The following is a 14,489-nucleotide window of genomic DNA, read 5'->3' as shown; positions in this document are numbered from 1 at the left end:
AGAGTACCAGTACAGGAAGGAACCTGGGGAATCATACTACCAGGGGCCTGCAAACGTGCAGAACGCACGCAGCAACTTCCAACCCCAGACTCGCGTACTTTCCTGCTGAGCCCAGAGAGCTGCTCAGGAGGCCGACAGCAATACATCACTTTTGCATGTGAGACGAAACCTGTTTGCCACCCTGTTTCTAGCCCAATTCCACCCACTTTAAAGACAGGGCAACTGAAGCTCAGAAAGGGGAAGAGACTTGCCCAAGGTCACACAGCAAATCAGTAGCAGAACCAGGACAGAACCCAGGTCTGACTCAGAAGCTCCCATCAAATTCTGCAGTTCTTTATGTCAACCCCTCCTTCCTCCCCATTAAGACATAAAATGCCCCTCTGCTTGAGACCCATCAACTATCTCCCCAAGCCAGGTCCTGACCAGCGGTAGCAGCAGGCCACTCTCTGCAGCGGGCCCCCTTGGTTCCAAACCCAGAGCTGGGAGGTAGCAAAAATCCCTTTCAGAGAGGGCACCTCTCAATGCTATGGGTTTGGCCATGGGTTTTTGGTTTGTTTTGGGTGAGGAGGTGGGTGGAGAAGACCTGGGCATCTAGCTGCATGTCGGGCACATAACCCCCAAGGTCCTCTTGGTTAAGAGGGTCTGCTTGACACTTTGCTCAAGGTGAAGGCTCTTGCTCTCCTCCCCTCCTTAGCCTGTAAGCTCTGTGCAGGCAGATTCCATATCTGTTTATGATTATATCTCCAGGGCTGGGGACACAGTAGGCACTCAACAAGTATCTACTGATCTGAAAATGCAAAGGGCTTGGCCAGGACCCACATGATTCCCGATAACCTGTTTGGCCAGGTCTCTGCTCTCTTCATCCCTGAGATCCTTGGGAAGGAAGAGGAACATCCCTCCCCATGCCCAAAGCCCTCCTGCTCTCAGGTACTGATCTGGGTGGTGCCAGTACAGCTACAATTCAAGACTCAGTACACTATCCGGCCCAGAACCTTGTCACAGCGCCAAGCACACAGGAGATACTCAAAACATGTTGGAAAAAACGCATCTCCATCCTAGGCCAGGAGACTTGAAAACAGACCTGACCAAAAGTCACCTCTTAGCTAAAAAGGCCCCCTCCCCCGTCCCCTGTCTTTGAGTGGCCTTCAGTAACCCTCAGTGTTCACCCGGCTGGTACACTGGGAAGGGTAGATCAGGTTGAGTCTGAGTCTCCCTTGATCACTTGCTAAAAGGTTAAAGTCCAAACTTTCAGCACTGCCTCCATCATCTGGTCTTGCTGATGTTTCATGCTCCCCACTCCCCACTGTCAATTTTTTTTTTTGGCCATGCTGTGCAGCTTGAGGGATCTTAGTTCCTTGACCAGGGATCGAACCTGGGCCCACGGCAGTGAAAGCACCGAGTCCTAACCACTGGACTGACAGGGAAGTCCCTCCACTGTTTATTCTTATGTTTCAACCTTGACAAATTCCTTGCAAATGAGCTACATCCTCTTTTGCCTGCAGAACTTTGCGTAGTCTAGTTTGCCTCTCCAGAACACCATTCCTGTACCTCCACCCCCCCCACCATGTGTGGGTGACACCATATCCTTGGGGAGACAGGACAGCATGTGAATTTGGGGAAGCCAAACCCAGCCAGCTGGCCCCCACACCCCTACCCCCCACCCCTGGGAGCTGAGCACCAACGGCTGCCTCAGGAGAAGGCAAAGTCTAAAGAGACAGCCCAGGGCAGGTGGAGGACAGCCTCCACCTCCACCTAGCATGTTAGGCTTTGAAACTGCCTCACCGCCCTCTCTGCCATTATCCAATCCACAGAGCTTTCCTAGCCCCAGGAAGTGCCGGGCAGTGCACGGAGACCCAGAGACAAATAAGCCACAGCCCCAGGGTGGGGGTGGGGGGGCTGGGTGTGTGTGTGTGTGTGTGTGTGTGTGTGTGTGTGTGTGTGTATTTGTGTGAAACAAGCCAAGAACAATAACATGAAGAATGTTCATTACTCCTAAAGGTGCATCAGGAGCCAGGCCCTGAGCAGGGAGCATGGCACATGTCACCTCTTTAGTCCTCACAACAGCCCTGTGGGATAGCTATTGTCCCCATTTTGCAGAAGAGAAAGCTGGGGCTCCGGCAAAATTCAGTAGCCTCCCCAGAGTCTAATGCAGGAGCTTGACTCTAGCTCAGCCCATCTTACTTTCTTCAAATAAGCCAGCCCCCAGAGTACCTGGGGCTGGAGCCCTGCTCCGGGAGCAGATCCTCCCAGGTCTTCCTGTGTTGGCCCTGCCTCTCCCAGGCTGGGGAGGAAGGCCTGGGATCCACTCTGGCTCCTGGCCTGCGGGTAGGCGGCACATTACTGGAAAGCAGTTTCAGGGGGAGGGGGTAGACTCTGTCATCAGCACGGTGGAAGGAGGCCTGAGGGCCTGTTCTGGCGTGTCCCTCTCCCAAGGCCCTGACTCCACCCTGTGGAGTCCCCACCCTGTACCCCTGAAGAGTCCCCTCAAAGCGCAGGAAGCTTGCTGACACTGAGTGAGGTGAAAGGGGGGACAGTTGGGTTCCTGGTCCCCTCACAAAGGCCCAGCACTGAGGCAAGACCCCAAGATGCCAAGAAATGAGGCAAAACTTCCAAGGCTCGAACTTGTGGCAGTGGTGATGTCACCAGGATAGAATCGGGGGTGGGGCAGAGGCAGTTAGAATCAGATCCAGCTCCGTGAGAGGTGAAACAGACCTTGGAGACCATCCAAATCCTCCATTACACGGTTGGGGAAACTGAGACTCAAAGGGAAGCGGTGACCTGTCAGTGGTCACGACCAGTCCCACCATGAGAACCCGTGAAGCTCCAAGTCCAGTGATCGCTCAAGCCACACGGCCTCCTTCAGGAGCACCCAGGCCTCCCAGGGCAAGGACAGGAGGAGAAAGTGTGGAATTCAACAACCCCGCCATGGGGCAAACCCACCAACACAGGTTGGGGCTGGCCTGCCTTTGATGTGAAGAGGCTGGGGGAAGGGAGACGTGTTTCTCACTCTGTCCAGTGTAGGTGGCAGTTGGGCAAGTGGGGGCACTGTGGGAACACACACACACACACACACACACACATACTCACACACACTCTCACTCTCTGACACACACATTTGCTTTCTTACACACACACATGCACACAATCACCCATATTCTTGCTCTCTCTGACACACATACTCTGACAAACACACACATTCACCCACCCTCTTCTCCTCCTTACACAGACACACGCACATACTCTCTCTCTGACACACACACGTCAACGGAACAGGCACTGGACTAAACTTCGTATTGATGAGGGGCTCCTGGTCCTCTGCAGCCTCTCTGCTCTCCACCATGAGAACATTTTATTTACAGCTCCTCAGACTGTCCCCATCTGCTGAGACCGGCGCAGTGGAGCAGGCAGGCGAGGCTCTCCCACATCACCCTTGGTTGCCGGGGTGACCAGACACCCCAGTCCCACTTCCCGAATCTTTCCCCACCCTGGCCGGGAAGAGGGGCCTCCTTGGCCCACCAGTGCCGGGTCACCAGGGACCCAGGGGCACGCGATGGGCTCTGCTGCCCTAGTTCCAGGCCTGAGGACTGCTCTGGGGCTCCAACTCGGCCAGGTCCCAAGGGGTTCCTGGTGGCACAACAATTCCGTTTAACTCCCTCTTCAACTGCCCCAGCAACCAGTCTCAACTACAGTAATGAAAGGTAATACCTCCCAAGGAAAGCCTGGCACTCTATAGTTTACAGCAATGTGTTGACACGTCTAACTTACTTGCACCTCACCAAGCTCTGGGAAGTCACAATTACCATCCCCTCATTTTAGAGATGAGGAAACTGAGGCACAGAAAGGTGAAGCAACTTGCTCAAAGTCAAGTGGTTGGTAACTGATTCAAATCCAAGCGGTCCGGCTCCAGTCTGCGTTCTTAGCCACTCCCTACACTATGCCTGGTTTTATTCTTATTTTGTTTCTAAGGGGAGCGTCAGAACCCAGGACTGAAGAGCCCCAACGTGGTTCCCAGGGTGCCAGAGGTGTTTCTTCCCAGGAGCTCTTCTCCAGGGAAGTCGCGCCACTGCTCCTCTTCCACTCTAGAGGCCCAGGAAAGACCTTGGGGAATCTTTCCCAGCTTTTAAGCCTGCCGCCTCACTCCCCAGTTAACTCAGCCAGAAGGGGTCAGTCTTCTCCTGAACTCCTAGGGTAGGAGGAGGGAATTGTCAGCCCCTGCCTGCCTGGTCTGTATTCAGCTCCGGTCTCCACTGGGGCCGGAGGGTTCTTTGGGGTAGGAGGGGCTCTGATTGTTCTTGAGTCAGATTCCTCTCCGTGTCGATTCTTCCCACCATCAACGTCAGCTCTGAGGAACAGGGAGAAAGATAAACCAGACGCAGTTGGCGGCGCCTCGGTAGGTTTGCAGCCAGACCGGCAGAGACAAAGATGTGTGGCGCTCGCCCCTCTGCCCTTGGTTCCAATCAGGGTGCAGCCACTGACTAGCTTGGTGGCCTTGAGCAAGTTACATCTCCTAACCTCAGTCTCCCCATCTGTGTAAAAGCCTATTTCAGAAGGTTTCTGGAGCACAAGAGGACACAATCAGGGCAAAGGATGCCAAACAATGCTAGCACTCAATGCTGGCAAAAAGCGGTGAGTGCTATTATTATTAGAATCTTCAAAACCCAGGTATAGCATGAGTCACTCCACGTTATCATGACCTGCTGGTGCGCACCTGTCCATCACTTAGGTGTTAAGCTCCCTAAGGGTGGGAACTTTCTAGAGTCAGCTGGGTCTCCAGCTGCCAGCATAGAGTAGGCATACTAACTATTTGTGAATTGAGATAAAACTGACTTTCAGATGTGAAGTGTGGGAAAAAGGAAGGGGGCTCCGAAATTTCAAGAGTAGGTGATGCTCCCAGAGCAGGGACCATCTGAATTGAGCTTTGAAGTTTACCAGAGAGAGAAGCAGGAAAAAAGGCCTTCTAGGGTCTGTATTCTTTAAAGACCCCAGCATAAGTACCCTGCACATAGCAAATGGATGTATGGGTAATGAATGAATGAAAAACAAGGAAAGAAAAAGACAAATAGGAAGGCTTGACTTCGCCAAGCCTTTGCCAATATCCAAATATGAGTGTTGCTGAAAAGATTAAATGAGATGGTGTATGTCAAACACTTAGCACAATACCTGTTACATTTCTCTTTGAGTCTTGGTTCCTCCTCTGTTGCTGGGGTGATGACTGACCTGGTCACCCAGTGACCAGGGTGGCTGTGTCACTGAGATCATTTATTTAGAGCTCCTGGCCCACAGGAGTCACCCAATGAGCAACAATTAAAAAAAAATGTAAACCAACAGTGCCCACTCAGTAAGACTATATTTCATCATGATTCACTTTAAGATACAATCTCCAGCACAGAGAAGGAGAAAAACACTTACTGGACACTTAGAGTGTCTGATGCAAGGCTTTTACATATCTCCTCTCATTTCATCTCATATCCTGACCCCCATTTGACAGATGAAGAAACTGAGGCTCAGAGAGGTGAAGTGACTTGCCCAAGGCTACCTAGCTGGGAAGTGGCAGAGTCAGAATTAGAACCCAGGTCTCCTAATTGCCAGTTCTTTGTGCCAGGCTGCATCAATGAAAACTAAACGTGTGAGCACCAACAGGAAGAGAATTCAAGTCTGCAATATGCCTCCCCTGCAAAACAGCCAAAAATAAATCTGTTCCAAGTACCTGGAGAAGAACTGTTCCCCATGCTGGTGGAGTCTGTCTCTCTCTGTGCCTTTTCCCATCATTCTTCCAAATGGTACCTCTATCTCTTGCCTGTTTCAATCCACATCTCAGGGAGACAGGGTCCCACCCTCTGGGAACATCGAGTCTGGGTGGGAAATTAGCTAATAAGCTAGCTGAGAACACAACAGCATACGCTGGGCCACCTGAGGCATGGGCAAAAGAGGACTAGGCCAGGAGGTCAAAACCTGGGTTTGAGGCCCAGCTCTGCCCTTCAGTAACCAGGAGGCTTGGGCAAATCATTACATCACAGACGACCTCAGTTTCCTCAGGTGTAGACAAGCGAGAATCAAGGGACTGGATACAGAAGCACCTGTACATTGTGACGTGGCAGACAAACTTCAGAGATGGTTGATAAAGGGGAGGTAAGGACAGAAATGCCACATGGGCCGGAGGGCAGGGGGGACAAGGAGACTTGAAAGCAGTAAGCAGAGTGGTGCTGTGACTTGCCGGGCCCTCTCGGAGACCTGGCAGGAGAAGCTGTGATCAGGATTCCAGGTTCGTTAACCCTTAGCACTTAACCTCCCATCCCTATCAACCCCTGTCCTCCAGTTGCTAGAAGTCCCCAAACCCGATCTCTGTGCGCACAGAGGGAAGTCCTTCACCTTGAACTTCTACCCACCTTTCAAAACCCAGCACAGGTGTCACCTCCTCTGGGAAGTCTTCCCTGAACCCCCAGGCTGAGTCACGTGCTCCTGCAAACTGAGGAGTGAGAGCTCTGTAGCTGGTGTTCTAGTAGACTTGGCAGCCCAGCACACGGGGCTGGCACTAATCTTGTCGAATGGATCTGAGGTGGCTTTCCAAATATCCTGAGCCCCATGAAAATAATGCTCAGGATGAGTGGGTTCAGGGAATGATGGAAGCTTCCTAAAGGATGTGGAATTGAAGTTGGGTCTGGAGGGCAGGGGGCTGATGGGGGAAGAGCGAACAAATGCACAGAGAGGGCGTCTCAAAAGCCTTCCAAGGACCCTGAGGCCTCCAGCCAGCCTGGAAATGAGACTGGAAGTGAGGAAGGTGCTGGCACACAGCTGGAGGAGGCAGGCATGCGAGGACCCAAGTCAAGGGGCCCGAGCTGATGCTGCGGGCCTCAGAGGGGCTCCTGACCTTCAGGTCTGGCCCTTGATCCAGGTCCTATTCCTGCCCTGCCTTTCACTCCCACCAGACTTCTCCCTGGGTCTCAAGACCCATTTCAGTACCCCCTACTCCCCCTCACCTCACCCTGAGCTGGAACAGCAACTCTAGGTACCTAGTCCAGCCTCCCCAATCGCCCAAGCTCTCCATAAACATTTGCTGAATGAATTTCACTCCAGCAGATTCTCCCCACACCCCACAGGATAGATGCTGGATGGAGAGTCCCCATGCGGTGAGGTGGAGGATGACTCACGGAGGGGCGGGGAGGTAGGGACACGGACAGGGACAGGCAGTAAACAGCCTGTGCGTGTTGACAAGATACAGAGCTCCAGCAGGCAACGGCAGGTAGCAGAGGTCTCCGCGCAGCCAGAAAGGGCAGCAGCTCAGGGGGGTGGGTAGGACCTCAGGCTCCAAAGACTCTCGTGGCTGGTTTGGGTCCCTGACAGGGGACCATGTGATACACACTGGTTTCTTTTGATTTTTTTCAAAATGGAAATATATTACTTTGGTGATTTAAACGAAATCATGGTCATTTAAAACTTTTTTCCAAAGGTATATGAGTTCATTAAGTCAAAGGAGAATAATCCGCCGGTGATTCTCCGTTTCCTACACCCATTCTACGACCCCCTAACCCCCGAAACAGATTGGTATATACACTTCCAAGCTTTTCTGTATCTATAAGTTTAAAATTTGTGTGTAAATGGTGTGCCACACACCGTGCTGTGACTGCTTCTACGGGGCAGGGACTGCGCTAAACACTTCACTGCCGCGTCTTGTTCAGTTCTCAACAACCCTACTGCAGTAGGTACTATTATTGTCCCCATTTTAAGGTGGGTAAAGAGAAGGTCAGAGGGATGACCACTTACGTACCCCAGGGTCAGAGAGCCAGGGTTACTGAGCAGCGTTTCAGACCCAGGCTGACCCCACGCCCCCAGCCCCCCAGCCCTGCCCCCTGTGAAGCAACCTCACTGTGTGTACGGCCTTGCCTGTGCCATCATGTATTGGATGGTCCCTCCCCGATGGCATTAGGCTGAAGCCTGCTTCCTCATACTCTGAGATCCTCCACTAAGAGTTCCAGGGAGGCCTCACCTCTGCGGCTGGCAGTGAGGCCAGAGGGCCTCGGCTTCTGCTTTCCCCTGACCCTGTGGTACCACTGGTATCAGAAAAATCTAAATCACATCCCTTTCAAAGGAGGCCCTTCTGGGCTCCCCAGATTTCGACCACAGAGTGTGGGGGAGAGGAAAGCACAGAGTGCTTGAGCTGGGAAAGAGCCTGGCATCAGTCTGGTTTCAAGCCACCATCCCCTTCCCTTCCTGGTGCCCCAGGTGTGCCACTCCCTAGCTCGGGCTCTGCCCTCCCTGCCCATCCCCATCCCCAGCCCTGTCGTGGCTCCTGCCAGACTGCTCTCAGGACTTACAGACTGCAGCAGGAGCTCCAAGCACCAGTCTGCCCCACACCTGGGGTGGGGAAGAAACAAGAGGTTCAATAATAGAGGTTCTATTTCCAGAAATCTTAGAGCCCTGGGAAAGCTGGGTTTTTCTTTTCCTTTTGGTGGGGGTAGTGTGTAGTGTTTGCAAAATCCAAATTTAAGAGAAAACTGAAATTGAGTATACCAAATACCTGCTGTTCTTAATGTTCCAGCTGAAAGTCACTTAGCTTAGAAGCACAACAATGAACTAAATTCATTAGATATAACTTGAACTTGCTCACGATATCATCGTACTCAGATATAGAGAGGTGGCCGTAGGAAAGCAACACAAAGAGAAATTCTACCATTTCCAGGACAACAGCTGTGCAGAAAGCAAGTCCTGGCGTCCCATTTTCAGCTGCCGCAGAGAAGGGAGGGGGAGCTGCAAAGAGAGAACAGGACTTAGGTGGTGCTGGCTGGGCGGGGAGGAGGGAACAGCGCCCTGGGGAGGCATCCGGGGCCCCTTCTACCCCTCCCAGCTCAATTGGCTACAGAGTCTACTATGTGCTTCACAGCATCTGGGGGTGGTGATGAAGAAGGGGTGCCCGGCACCCCTCAACTAGGTTTTGGTGACCACTCAGAAAGGCCAGAAAGACACTGATGAAAGAAAATGACTCTCAGAGGACAGAGCTTGGAGCGAGCCTGAGAAGATGGGGAGGCTTCCAGTGGGATGGGCGTGGGCTGACCCTGAGGCTGGTGTGTCTGGGTGTGCACAGGGTGGACCTGCAGAGTGGCAAGGGCACAGGAGCTGAACTCTCACTTCCCCACCCCCAAACCTGCTCCTCCTCCCACGGTCCCCATCTCCCCAGCATCATTCAGTTGCTCAGGCCCCAAACCCTGGAATCATCCTGATTCCTTTCTTTCTCTCACAACCCATAACCCAATCCAGTGGCAAACACCGGATCTGGCTCCACTCACTCCCTTCTGGAGCTACTGGCCTCCTTGCTTTTCCCTGGATGCAAATATGATTCCACCCCAGGGCCTTTGCATTTGTTGGCTCCTCTGCCTGAAACATTCTACACTGAATACGTGGACATGGACGGCAGATTCCCTCCCTTCTTACAGGTTCCTCCTCAGGGAGGCCTTCCCGTATCCTCCTATCCACTTACCCTGCTTTATCATTCTTAAGAGCACTTATCACTTCCTGTTTGTGCTCATTGACGGTTCCCCTGACCCAGAACGCAAACCTCGTCGAGGCAGACTGTCCCAGTCGCTGTCGTGTCCCTAGCACCTACAGTTGTGCCTGGCACACAGTAGGCTTGCAATCAGTATTTGCTTAATGGATGATCGTCTCCTGCCTCAGTGACCTAACAAGGTTGTTGTGAGGACCACATGAGGCCCAGACATGGGAGCACTGAGCAGACCCAAAGAGTCTGCTCACACCGTGTGGCTGGTTGGCCATCTCCCGTCCAGATTGCTCAAGGGCAGGGACCCTGTCTTACTCACCGCTGACTCTCCAGTACTTAGCACAGAGCCTGGCACAGGGCAAGGGTAAAACTTGTTTGTTGAGTCTGCATGACTATTTGAGGGCAGAATTCCTGTCCTAATTTAACCTAATCTCCAGTGTTTGGCACTAAGCTTGTGTGCACTAAACACTAGCTGAACTGGCCTGAGTCTGAAGGAAGGGCTGGGGTTAGGGAGACACGGGGAAGGCCTTCCAGGCAAAGCCCCAGCATCCGGAAAGGCAGGAACGAATGTGGTGTAGGCAGAGGACTTCTACTGGGCGTAAATGACAGTGAAGGCTGAAGAGGAAACCATCACTCAGATGGTCATAAAGCAGCCTTTTCTCTGGTCCTCACTAAAACCCAAGGCAGTAGACAACAGATGAGGAAGCAGAAGTTCAGAGAGATCCAGACATGCACCCAAGATCACGGGTAACAGCAGAGCCAGGTCACAAAGCTGAGACCACTGACCCAGTCCAGGGCTCACCCAGGGCCAGGCTGTGAAAGGCCTTAAGTAGCCTGGAGAGGGAATTCTGGGTCAACCTGGTGAACCAGGCAGAACTGCTGGAGGGCTCTGACCGAGGAGGTGAAAAAGTCCTGCCTGCAAGCACCCTGGGGAGGGAGTCAGGGAGATGGTGCTGCCCCCAGGCTCAGCACCCTGGGGTGGAGCAGAGCTCTCCAACTGCCTAGCCATCAAGTCTAGGATCCAGGGGCAGCTGGCACTGCTTCTTGCAGATTCCAGCAGGTGGACAAGCCCAGCCTCCATCTCACCTCCAAATGCCTGCAGAGACCAGGAAGCAACATTGGGAGAGGAAAAGGGCCTGAGCCAAGCCCAGGGTGGGGCTCAGGAGATCCGGATTCCAGTCTAGATCCTGCCACCACCTCACTAGGTGCTTTGAACAAGCCCTTGCCTTTCTCTGGCCTCAGCTTCCCCATCCTCAGGGGCATGTTGAGAGCCTTTCCAGCTCTGACATCTGACCGATGAGCCCCGCTCGTGGACAAAGCTGGGGCTCTGTAATGCCGTCTCTGTCCATGCCAACAAGCATGATGTCTGGGCTCAGAACAGTCTTCATGCAGAGCAAGACTGCACAAGCAGCATGGGGCAGTGTACAGAGTCCTGGTCTGCCAACAAGCGAGCTGGCTTCTGTTCTAAACTTGAACTTCTCTGTGATCTCTGGCAAATCACGGTACTGCCCTGAACCCCACTTCCTTCCCCTCTAGCATGTGGATAAAGCAATACCGTGGCACAGGGTGGCTGTGAGAAAGAGGAGGGAATGGAGGTAGAAAGACTGAGAGGAAAATAAACACCCAGAGAGCTGCGGCAATCACCGTGACGACTCCGCTTTCAAGGAAGATGCGGAGGGAGAAGGACACATCTTGGAGGGAGGGGTGGGATGGCAAGGGGCCTCTCTGCTCCTGGGGAGCAGGGCATGTCTGCCCTCCAGGGCTCAGCCTACTGTGTGGCCCAGCGTGGCTGCCACCTGACTTGGGTTCCACAAGAGCACAGTAGGAATATGGTGACACCAGAGGTGCTGGGCCCTCCGCGGGAGTAGAGACTCACTCTGAAGCCTTGGCTCAGCCAGGCAGCCAGGCCCTAATGAGAGGAGGAACCCCGGTCAGGCGGCAGTCTGCACTAGAGGCAGCTTCTCTTGGGGGCCCAGCAGCCAGCTCTCTGGGGGACTGAGGCAGAGGGGCTGGTCCTGGGCTTGTAGGAGGGCTGGGCCAGGGGAGGCAGTCCAGGTGCAGGCTGGGAGCGAGATGGCTGGGAAGGGAGACACTGAAAAAACACACCGGCGTGTCGCCTCAGAATTCTGTCCCAAGTTTCAACTCAAACTCAGTTACCAGAGGAGGCAGGGAGGCTGGTCTTGAGAACCCAGCAGCCTGGTTTCCTGGCTCTGCCACCTACTAGCAGGCACTCAACCACTGAGTCTCCATTTCTTCATCTGAAAAGTGGGGCTCATAATCATTTCTACGTCAAAGGGCTGTCCTGAGGGTCCGAGGAGATGATGTATCTGGAGCAAAGGGCTGCCAAAGAAAGTGCTCAGCAAAGGGCATGGTCCCATCGCTGTCTCCCCAGTCCCAGGCCAGAGAGGGCCCGCTGGCACCAGAGCACGGCTACCAGGGACGCAGCTATCAGGAGACCAGGGCACCTTCTGAGGCAGCCCCTCCGAAGCAGAGCTTGGCGCCCTGTCCCTGCCATCACTGGTTCCAGGCTGAGTCTGGCTGGCAGGAGTTTCTAGAGGTGCTGAGAGAAGACAGAGGGGACGCTCAAGAGAGGCAGAAGCCCCACTGAACCTGCTTCTCGTCCCCTATAAGACCTGTAAAGCTTTCTCCCAGGGCACCTGAGCACAGATCTTGAGAGCTGTGGATGTGGCTGGGGCCCTGCGGATGCAGGCTCCCTGAAACCTCGGCAGCAGAGTCCCTGCGGTTAAGCTGCTGGAGCTTCCCCCTAAGCAGGTGCCCGAGGCATCCATCTCGGGTCTGCCCTGAAAGTCTCCACATACTTCTCCTGAAAACAGCCCAGTTGGCCGAGTGTTGCGAAGCGTTGGGGGCGGGGGGGGCGGACACAGAGGGAGCATTGGCGGGCCTCTCCCCGCCTCCTCTCCCTGTCCACTGGGGACAGTTTGCCACCTCAGGCCTCTGGGAGCCAGGAGATATGCGGAGTAGATGGGAGAGCTGAGCATGCTCAGAGGAGGCTGCCCTTTAGAGGACACTGCAGAGATGAGGACACAGCCGGCTGCAGGCCTTGGTCCTGGTGCCAGGAAGGCCTGGGGCTCCAGAAACATCAAAGGGAAGTTGGACCTCTCCTGGCGAAGAAGATGGGCAGCAAAAAGCCACAGGAGGTTAGAAGAGGCAGGGCGTCCCCAGACCATTTCAATCTGACCCCTCCACTTCACAGATGCAAATAATGAAGCCCAGAGACAGGCAGGGACTTGGCCAAGGTCACACTGCAAAGTGGTGGCAGAGCCAGGATTCACACCCAGGACTCAATATTCCAAAGCCAGTCCTCACTTGGAACACAATACCACCCCTCATACTACTCCCACCTTTTTTCAAAGAACCACCCTTTTTCTAGCACTTCACTGTGATGCTTTGCACACATTAACTACATGGTTCTCCTGAAAGTTCTCTGATACAGGTATTGTCATCCTCATTCTGCAGCTAAGAAAACGGAGGCAGAGAGAGGTGAAGGGACTTAACCCAGGCCCTACAGCTGGTCTTTTTGACTCCAGAGCCACGGCTCAGCTAGGCTGCCTCCATCTCTGAGCCCTGGCTTTCTGTCCTGCTGGCTGGGAGCAGAAGCCTCAGTTTACTTCCAGCTCTGTCACTCCCTCGCTGTGTGACCTTGGAGGTAAGCCACCCACCCACTCTGAACCTCTGATTCCCTCTAGGTAACCCCTAGCAGTACCCACGTGCCCTGGTTCTGCGTGTGCTTTGCTTGCAGAACCAGGAGCCATCTGGTACCCTAGTGAAGAGGAATGGGACTCTTGCAGAGGTACCTCCCAGGCCTGGGTCGGGCCTGTGCGCACTGCCTCAAGGGGCACAGCGTAGCCCTCCAGCTGCCCACCAGCATAGGAAGGGAGAGTCACACCAAGCCTGTGCTTTCTCATTTCGCCTTAGTAACGCCATGAGATAGGCAGTGTTTCCATTTTCTGAGGAGAAACTGAGGCTCAGAGCCTACAGAACTTGCCCAGATGGCACCCAGCAAGCAACACAACTTGCTTGCTGTATTCGATCCCAGGACCACCCGATCCCCGAAGACAAGCTCTGCCCTCAAGCCAGGCTGCTCAGTAGGAAACGACCTGTAACAGCTTCCTACTGTCTATCACTCTCGTCCTCAGGGCACAGGTCCCAGAGTCCGGCTCAGATTGCGTGGGGAGAGCCTGGCTGGAGGCTGGGAGCCCATCAGTGAAGAGCCAGGCGTGGAGGGGCAAGGTCCCAGGCGGGCTGACAGGCTGCCCACCTGCCTACTTGCCTGCCACCAGCCCGCCCCATAGAAGGCAGTGCCCCGTGCCCAGGAAGGAGTAAAGAAAGTCTCCATGAACACCTGCTTCCCCCTGGGCAGGGCCCATCGTATGATCCTTCACATGGTACAGAAGTGGGGATACCTGTGGCAGCAGAAGCCGGAAATTAGAAAGCCCCAATTCTAATCAGCTAGCTCAGTGGCCAGCTTCCGCTTGAGATGGGGATGTTAATGATGACAGCCTCACTGAGGGCTCCTTAGTCCTCACAACTACCCAGTGCGGGAGGCCCTATCATACCCACATCACAGATGAGGAACCTGAGGCTCAGAGAGGCTAGGTTGCTTGCCCAAGGCCTCCTAGAGGGTAAGTGGCAGGGCCAAACAGGACTCCAGCCCAGGAAGCTGACTCCAGAGCTGACAGGTACTCATCCTCCAGGGCGTTTCTCAGCCAGGTTCCTCATCTGAGCCACAGAGAAAATGATCTGGATACCATTTTCTCAATTCTCTGAAGGATGGACCTAACTAGAACTGTCTCAGAATGTTCAAAGGACCAGGCTGGGGGCCTCAGTGTGGAATAACTATTGTTGTTATCAGTGGAAAGGAAAGAACACTGTCCCTGAATGCCAGTCCCCACACTGTCCTAACTATGGGTCTCGGGTTTGCTCCCCTGTGGGCGGAGGGGACCAGGGAACCTCAGATGGGTCTTTCACTCTGGTTTCC

At 54.0% G+C, this 14,489-nt stretch overlaps 1 protein-coding gene across 1 annotated transcript in view; it reads right to left on the bottom strand.

Annotated features, from left to right (window-relative positions):
- SLC9A1 (solute carrier family 9 member A1) overlaps positions 1-14,489 on the bottom strand; it is a 50,175-nt gene that overhangs the window by 13,977 nt on the left and 21,709 nt on the right. The gene's annotated exons all lie outside the window — the stretch shown is intronic.

Source organism: Delphinapterus leucas, chromosome 1, assembly GCF_059928025.1.
Source record: "Delphinapterus leucas isolate spDelLeu-1000000601 "Yukka" chromosome 1, BTC_Dleu_Yukka2, whole genome shotgun sequence".
Lineage (NCBI taxonomy): Eukaryota > Metazoa > Chordata > Mammalia > Artiodactyla > Monodontidae > Delphinapterus > Delphinapterus leucas.
Note: the sequence above shows the minus strand (reverse complement) of the source record. Positions and strands in the feature narration are given on the sequence as shown.